This window comes from Leptonychotes weddellii, chromosome 2 (genome assembly GCF_054177405.1).
Source record: "Leptonychotes weddellii isolate Sample4059 chromosome 2, ASM5417740v2, whole genome shotgun sequence".
NCBI classification, from domain to species: domain Eukaryota; kingdom Metazoa; phylum Chordata; class Mammalia; order Carnivora; family Phocidae; genus Leptonychotes; species Leptonychotes weddellii.
In genome coordinates this window covers 170,230,340-170,238,323 of record NC_138370.1, presented here as the reverse complement: position 1 = coordinate 170,238,323, position 7,984 = coordinate 170,230,340, and positions in this window count along the sequence as shown.

The window sequence follows — 7,984 nt, the reverse complement described above, 5'->3', positions numbered from 1 at the left end:
TTTATATACTTATATATTTATTTATATTTATATATATCTTACACTGGACAACAATTTCTATTTTACTCTAAGTTATAAAATCTGAATAAATCATCAAAGTTTCAAGTGAGTACCACACATAAACATTTAATCACTGCAAAGTGTTCTTTTCAAAACGTAAGTGTCTGTAAGCACAGTGTTTGATTTGTAACTGATTCCAGGGGCAGCACCAAGATGCATTCCTCCTGGTTCTTAAAGACCTTCCGATAATGGGACAAAGACAGTGTAAGGCAGACCTCAGCGCCTGTCAGTGCAGAGATGCGGGGCCATCTGGGAAATCCATCCCAGCCAGGGCTGGGGGTCAGTGGTTATTTTACAAAGAGCAGGGCCTGACAGGACCACCACAGACATGCGTGTTTATTGTCCAACGAGGTGTTTGGGGGCCATCCAGACCCAACCAGGATCCTGTGAAGAAAGCGGCCGAGGAGAGGTGTGGGGAAGGGGAGAGGACAGTGAGGACCCAGGGCAGGGAGGGGAGCAGGGAGCTGGCCGACTGGCTGGGAGGCAGCCTTCCATCCTGTTCGAGGCAATGTTTGTATTATGACATCCTGCAAGCTCCATTGTTATTTCTCACAACATCACAGCCTACTTCGGTACCCGGACCATCCCGGTGGCCTCTCATAAAAGTTAAAAAAAAAAAAACCCGCAATTTACATTCTTCCTTCAGAAATGCTCCCTGCCTTCTTACTTGGTGTGGCCCTGTTTTCCTGATATTTCACTTTGGTTTACATGGCCCTTCGATCAGTCACCAGTGCCAAATGTGTATTCAGTAAGAGGAAGTTTCGGTTGGAAAATAGTTCCCAATCTCAATTCTTCCTTCCAAAATCTGTGCCTCAGAGTTGCTCCACAATTTGGAGTTATTTCTGTGTAAATGTGGGAAAAGGAAGGAAATTTCCAAAGTAAAGATAACTAGCTCAGGGTAGGTCGCTCCAGTGATGAGGTTGGGATAACTGTATTTTTTAAACAACTTTATTGAGAATGTAGCATTCACCATCAAAACTTTGTAAGTTTCAAAGCACGATTTTGGGATTTCAAGAACCCCTGATTTTCAGTGGTTTATCTTTTAACCCCTACCTTTTACAATCATTTTCATTACAAATAATACCTTTATGGAAATGACCCAACTTCACCCTTTTACAACCCTACCTAATCGCTGGGACCAAAGCCAATCCTGATGCTAACACCCATACCAAGTTCATCATCAAAACAATCCAGAGGAGGCGGAGAACAGATCTCGGTAAAACACTGGGACAGGAGATCCCAAGGAAGAATGGCAATATTCATTAAGAAATAAAGAACCCACTTTTATTCTAAATTAATTATTCTCTGATTTGAGAAGCAACACACAGCATAGCCCACATTGCAGAATTTCCAGAAAGAACTTACGATTTTGTAAATTTTGTGTTGAGCAATCAGTTTTGCATACTTAAATGTAAAAGCGTAACTATATGATAAACATTATATTTTGAAGCATGAAATAAGGTTTCTGCAATCAAGTCTTATTATATTATAAGATTAAGAGTTTGAATTGTGATAACTTGCTTGGAAACTTTTGTACAAGAGTCACATATCACAGTGATATGTTGGAGATCACTTGACTTCAAGTCTCTATTTCTCAGAAAACAAGGATCTAGTGAATGCCCTAATGCTCAGAATATCAACAAAGTATCATTGTGTAGGCACCTACAGAATGGTCCCCATCGATGTCTGCCTCCTAGTAAGTATTCAGGCTCTTGGGTTATCTTTTGTGTGTGCACTGCGCCTACTGACTTGCTCGCTTCTATCTGTGTGTGGCAAAATATGTTATGTTCTAGATTAGAACACAAAAAAACTGTATCTTCCACCTTGCTCCTTCCCCTCTCTTGTGACTTTCACTCTCTCTCTCTCCTCCTCCCTCCCTCCCCTTCTTTCTCTGCCTTAGAGCCCTTACTCTGGGGGATGTAAGCTGCTCTGTTGTCAGTAGCCCTATGGATAGAGCCATGTGACAAGGAACGGATGTTTATGGCCAACAGCCACAGAGACCTACAAAGAGACACGTGAGTGAGCTTGGGAGCTGATTCTCTGCTACCCTACCAGCCAAGCCTTGAAATGACAGCAGCCCCAGCCAATCTCTTGGCTGCTGCCTGTGAGAAACACCAAGCCAGAGAGTCTAGCTAAGCTTCACCCAGATTCCCTCACCCACAAAAATCATGAGACAATAAAAGTTCTTTTAAGCTACAGAATTTTGGAATAATTGGTTATGCAACAACACATAAATAACACAATAATACTCTTCCCAACTTTAAAATAGTTCTCCATAAGTCATTGATGATATGCACCCTAAAACTCTAGCCGTTAAAATAAGATCACTGATAAAGAACAATTCAGAGCCCCAAGCCACAAATCACCTTACCGTGACTCATTGGCAGAATCCTCCCCAAAGTTATATGAAATCTATAAACCTCCATATTCCTCATGCATCTCTTATCCTCTAACACACTTTTTATAAAATTGACTTCCTTATTATGTTTATCCTTTATTTTCTTTCTGTCCTATTAGAATATAAGCTGTACCAGGGCAAGGATTTCATCTTTTTTCCTCTCCGTTCATATATCCCAAGGACTAAAACCAGCACTGAGCTCGTAGGAATTGCCCCAAAAATGTCTCTCATGAATGAATGAATTTGACATGGTTCAATGTCAAATTCACAGTCTCCAGCCACATCCCACAAACCATGTTGTTCCCCAGTCACACCTTCCACCTTCCTAAACTCACTGTCTTCCTTAGGCTGTTCATCACACCCAGAATGCCCTGTGTCTTAGGTTGCATTCCCCAGAAATGCACTGTGAGACAAGAGTCTGTGCGCAAGTAATTTATTAAGGAAGTGCGCCCAAGAGAAACCAGGAAGAGTGGGGGAAGCATGACAGTGAAGGAGAAGAAGCCAGACAAGGGTGTGATTTCAGGCAGACTCCCAGAGAGGGCAACTTCCACATAATCCCACTGGGGAGTTCTCAAGTGTAAATTATGCCTCCAAGTTTGTCCCAACCCCAGGCAAGAGAGTTGAGCTTGCACACTCCCATGTTAATTAGTCATCAACGAAGGGCTGCCCCAGGGATGTAAACTCCCAGATACTTCCAGCTGTCTGCAAGTGTGCAGAGAGCCAAGGGCAGCCCTCCAAAGAAGAGACACAGGTGCAGGCTTTGGAGGCAAATGGAGGCTGAGAGAGAAGAGCAAAGAGCCCGTGGGGGAATCCAAGAAAATCCAGGTGGATCTCCAACAGTGTCTGCGACCCCCACATGTTTCCCAGTTTATTTTACTGAAATCTTACCCATCCTTCAAATAATTCTCTATACCTTAACACTACACTAGAACCATACCCACTGCCTCATTCTTTTGTCATTAACTTTCCCTCCCCTCCCCTAGATCATAAAACCCATAAAAGCAGAGATCGTATGGGCTATGTGCTTGTGCCTCCCACTCTGTGTTGTAAAGAGTCTCAATGCCACTGAATAGCTCTAGACTCCGTGGCAGTACATGCAGCAGGCATGGAGATAGCATGTGTAGAACAAGTGTGAGACATGTGTTACAGGCTACAGTGCGCTTTCCTGTCTGTTATTCCATGTATCCCTCACAGGATACACAGAGCTACACAGAATTGTGACGACTACCCTATTTTCCAGAAAGAAAGGCTTAGTGATAAAGATTTCCTGATGCCTTGTCCACTAAATAGGCACTGAGTGATGCCTCAGAACTAAATCCGATTTCAAGTCCAATTTGCTTTCCCCTATACTGATTGATTGATTGATTAAGTGGAGAAGTAATCAAAAAATGTTTGATCTTATTTAAGTGAATCACAGAAAATAAAATGGCATGCAAATGTTCAGCTTGAATTAATATAGATTGAGATCATTTAAATTAAACTGACTTTTAAGGTGTCTTTTACTCTTCGATTTGCTGTATTTTGTCTAAAATTGGGGGGGTAAGCAGAAGAGGGGAGGAAGGTTGAGGGCAGGCTTGGTGACTATAAATTTCTGGCTGTAATTCATTAATATGTGTCAAGTAACCTATAAACAGGTCAGACCTCCAGAACCCTGCATTGTAAACTTGTCTGCAAGCATGGGAGCCTGCTATTTCCTGGGCAGGTAGTGTTCTGTTTGCCCAAACTCTTCACTCAACTCCTTCCACCCCCAGCAAATGGACCGCTGTCCTCACTTCTCCAACCTTAGATGTCATGGAGGCAAGCCCTCACACAGTCTAGTTCACACTAAGCTGGCAAGCACTGATAGGTAGCGACTCTTGACACACAGCTGCACAGACTGACCCAACACCCCCTGCCCAGGACGTACCCAGCAGGGACCTACTGCAAACACTGGTGTTCTCTGCCTTAGTGCCGGCCCAAGCATGACAGACTGGAAGAGCGAGTGTCCATGGCCCCTGGGGAATAGCTGTCAACCAATGACAGCTGGAGTGACAACTTCCCTAACTTTATTGTCATTCTAATGGGTCAACTCTGACATATATTGGCCATTTCCTCCCAGAATTCCCCCAAAGGGCTGGAGCCTCAGCTGCCCATAACAGTCGCCTATTCAATAGCTTACCTTCTCTTGGTTTCCTTGTCTTCTCTGTGTCCTCCACACTCCCACACCAGTGCTCCCCAGAATCACCTCCAAAATAAACTGCTGGCCCTCAAGTCCTTGTCTCTGGGACTGCTTCTAGGAGAATCCAAGCCTGGGTTGTGTTACTCCATTCAAGGATATTCATACTTTTAAGGCAGATAGCTGGACTGACACCCCAAAGGGATGAACCAGTAATGAGGGAAACTTAATAAATAGGATAGTCCCGTGGGGGAATAAATCTCAACAAAGAGCCTTCCTAGCAGCACCTTTGGGGTGACCACATCATCTGTCTACACAATAGGCAGGCTGGCATGGTGGACAAAGCCGTGGCCTGGATGTTGGAAATGTGGATTCTAATGTCGTCACTGCCATGGCTCACTCCTCATCCTTGTCATCCTCTCTGATCTCTCTGATCTTCAGTTCTTCTCTTCTGGAAATTTACAGGACTGGATTATTTGATCCTAGGGCCCTTTTGGGCTCCTAATCCCCATGAATCCATGGAAGAGGATGAAGTGCATGGCACCTCTTTAAAAGTATGTTCCACCAGTAATTAATAAACAAGCAAACTTTTCACACAGCCCCGGCTGTAAGAGGGACTGTTTAATTAGGCACATGAGACGTTCCAATCTGTCTAGACAGGCTTCTCTTTTTCCCCTGGACATCGTCAGCCATGCTTGCTCTGACACTGTGACAAGGTGTCTTTTGGCTACAGACCGCAATTTTGTTGGGTGATAATTCTAATGCCATAGAGTCAGCTGTGGAACTTTCTTTAGTTTTAATGCTGTTTGTCTTTCCAAGTGGAACTGACTAGGGAGAGTTACCCAAGAAATAGCCAGGAGAGGCAGCTCCTCCAACAGGAGTCACCAAAAAGTTGTTTCTGGTGAGGCCCCTATGCCTGTCTATCTTTGTTAGTGGACTTTTTAGTTATTGCTTCTCTCCCCACTCCTGCCCTTGGGGAATAAAATGTCCAAACATTGAAAAGGGAATTCCCAAGTCATTTGGTTGACACACTCCACCCCTCCCAAGATCTCTGACAAAGAGAGCAGAAAAAGAGATTCCTTGACACCCAGATTTCTAAACACTCAAACTTGAGTCTCTTGATGACTCTGGCAAATAGACTGTAAAATCCTCGATCTTCCAAGGGCTGAGACCTTAACATTTGTGTGGATAATATTGACAGAGCTCATCTGGTATGAGGATTGGAGAAGAAATGCATGAAATCCCTGTCAGTAGCTAAAGAAAATTTTCAAAGTGCAGCCAGTTGATTAGACAAACACAACCCACCAGACATAATCAAAAACATTGAATCTTCATCTCTTACGGTCTTGTTCAAATTTATTCAGAGGAGGAAGATGAAAAATTGTCAGGAACCATATTTTTCATTTAATTCCTGTAGTTCTACAACCATATTAAGTCACAAAACACAATCTCAATTCAGTTACTGGAAGTGTCTGCCGAAGTTACTAGTCACATTTCAACCTTCCTTCAAGGCTAGACTCCTCCCATACCACCGTCACCTCAGGCTAGGTGGCTATGTTTGGCTTCTGCCCTCTTTCTCTTCCATTTCCTCCCCCACTCACTAGCTGCTGCTCCACACCTCATAAAAGTCAAAGAGGATGGGCTGCCAAGGAGAAGAGGAAGAGAAAAGGCAGTTTCTACTAGAGTGAATGGCTTCATGCTCTCTGGACCTGGCAATTGGACAGCAGTAGCTCTTTCCTTGTAGATTCTTTGAAAGTTGTTTGGAAGCTTCTCTGCTGGCCCCTCCAACTATGACTCCTCTGACGTGGGCAATGCCTTGCCTTCACCTGGCTGCTTCCCCCACCCTAGATTCCTCAAAGATGAGGTCCACATCCATTGTGCCACGTAAGTCCAAAAGGACTCCCAGGCAGTCCACTTGGGCAGGACTTGAAATGGCTCCAGGCTGGCTCTGTCACCATCTGCTCCATGAAACATGCCCTTGTACTTCTTCCTTCTCTGATTACTTGCCAGGCACTGTAGTCTACTCTCTCTGGCCCGTCACGGGTTGCTCTAGCTTTTCTGAGGTGATAGTATGTCTGGGTCCTTGGTGTCCACCAACTGCAGGGAACATAACTAAAGCTTTATGATTGCTGCCATTGGAACAAGCTCTCTAAGCATGAGAAAGACCTAACACCTCAACCCTTCACCTGACCAGGTTAGGATTGGAATTGACACATAAGAGAAACTCCTTACAAAGAAAAGCTCCCACCATTCTTCCTCTCCATTTTCTTGAACATTTTATATTCTCAAAGCAAATGACAGACTACAAGAATCAAGGAATTGGATCCTGATCATCCCCTTAGAAGATTCCCCCAGGGCAGTCTGCCTAACATCATCCGAGATCTACCATATCGATTACATGTCTGTGCCTAATTCAGAACTCGGGTCTTAAAATTCTACTTCCAAATAATACCAATGATAGATTATTTTCACTAATTGCTTTAGAGAATAGGTAAAATTTTTTAGAACTGTGCCTACAACATAGAAGGCACTTAATAAATATTTATGAGGGGAATTTATTAATAAGACATTTTGCATCTATGTATTTATTTAAGAAACACTTTGGGCTCTCTTGTTTGCAGCTACTTTCCATATTCTTGGAACGGAGTTTATTACATAGTAGGTATGAAGTACATATTTCTTTAATGAATTGATGGAGTGTCTTGGAAATCTTATCGAACACATATAGAGTTCCCTCTTGAATTTGACAAGCATTCGTTGAGCACTTGCTGAGTACCTAGTGGCAGTAAGCACTTCTTTTCAGTGTCCCCATAATGTCCTGTCCTACCCTCGCAAGGTGTTTATTAAACTGTATTTCAGTAGCAATTTTTCTTGTCTGCACTCCCACTTGAAAAGAATGGGTATCATTTTCTTCTCCAAGTGCCTAGCTTAGTCAAGGGCAGGAGGAAGGAAAGCAGAATGGATTGAATGAATGTGTATTTCCTGTGTCATACAATGTTGGAAGAGGGGAACATAAGTTATGATTTCTTATATAGTTATCCATATAAAGGGGTAGTCTGGAATATAAAAAAAATTATACCAGATAACCATGACAGAGTAACTGTTACAGGACTACCCTCTGATCCTAAACTTTGAAAACAGTATGAAACACATGAAATAATTCAGACGTTGGACAACAGGCAGTGAAACACTGTGCTGCCTGAAATGGATGAGAGACATGCAAGGAGTGGCCCATGTTTGCACAGCTTCCTTGCTGGGAGAATTTTCTGGTTTGCAATGCAGGGAGGTGAAGCCCGAGCAGAGCATGGTCTTGCTGAGCTGAGCAGGCAGAGATGGAAAAGACAAATAAAGTCATTGGAATGCTGGACGCA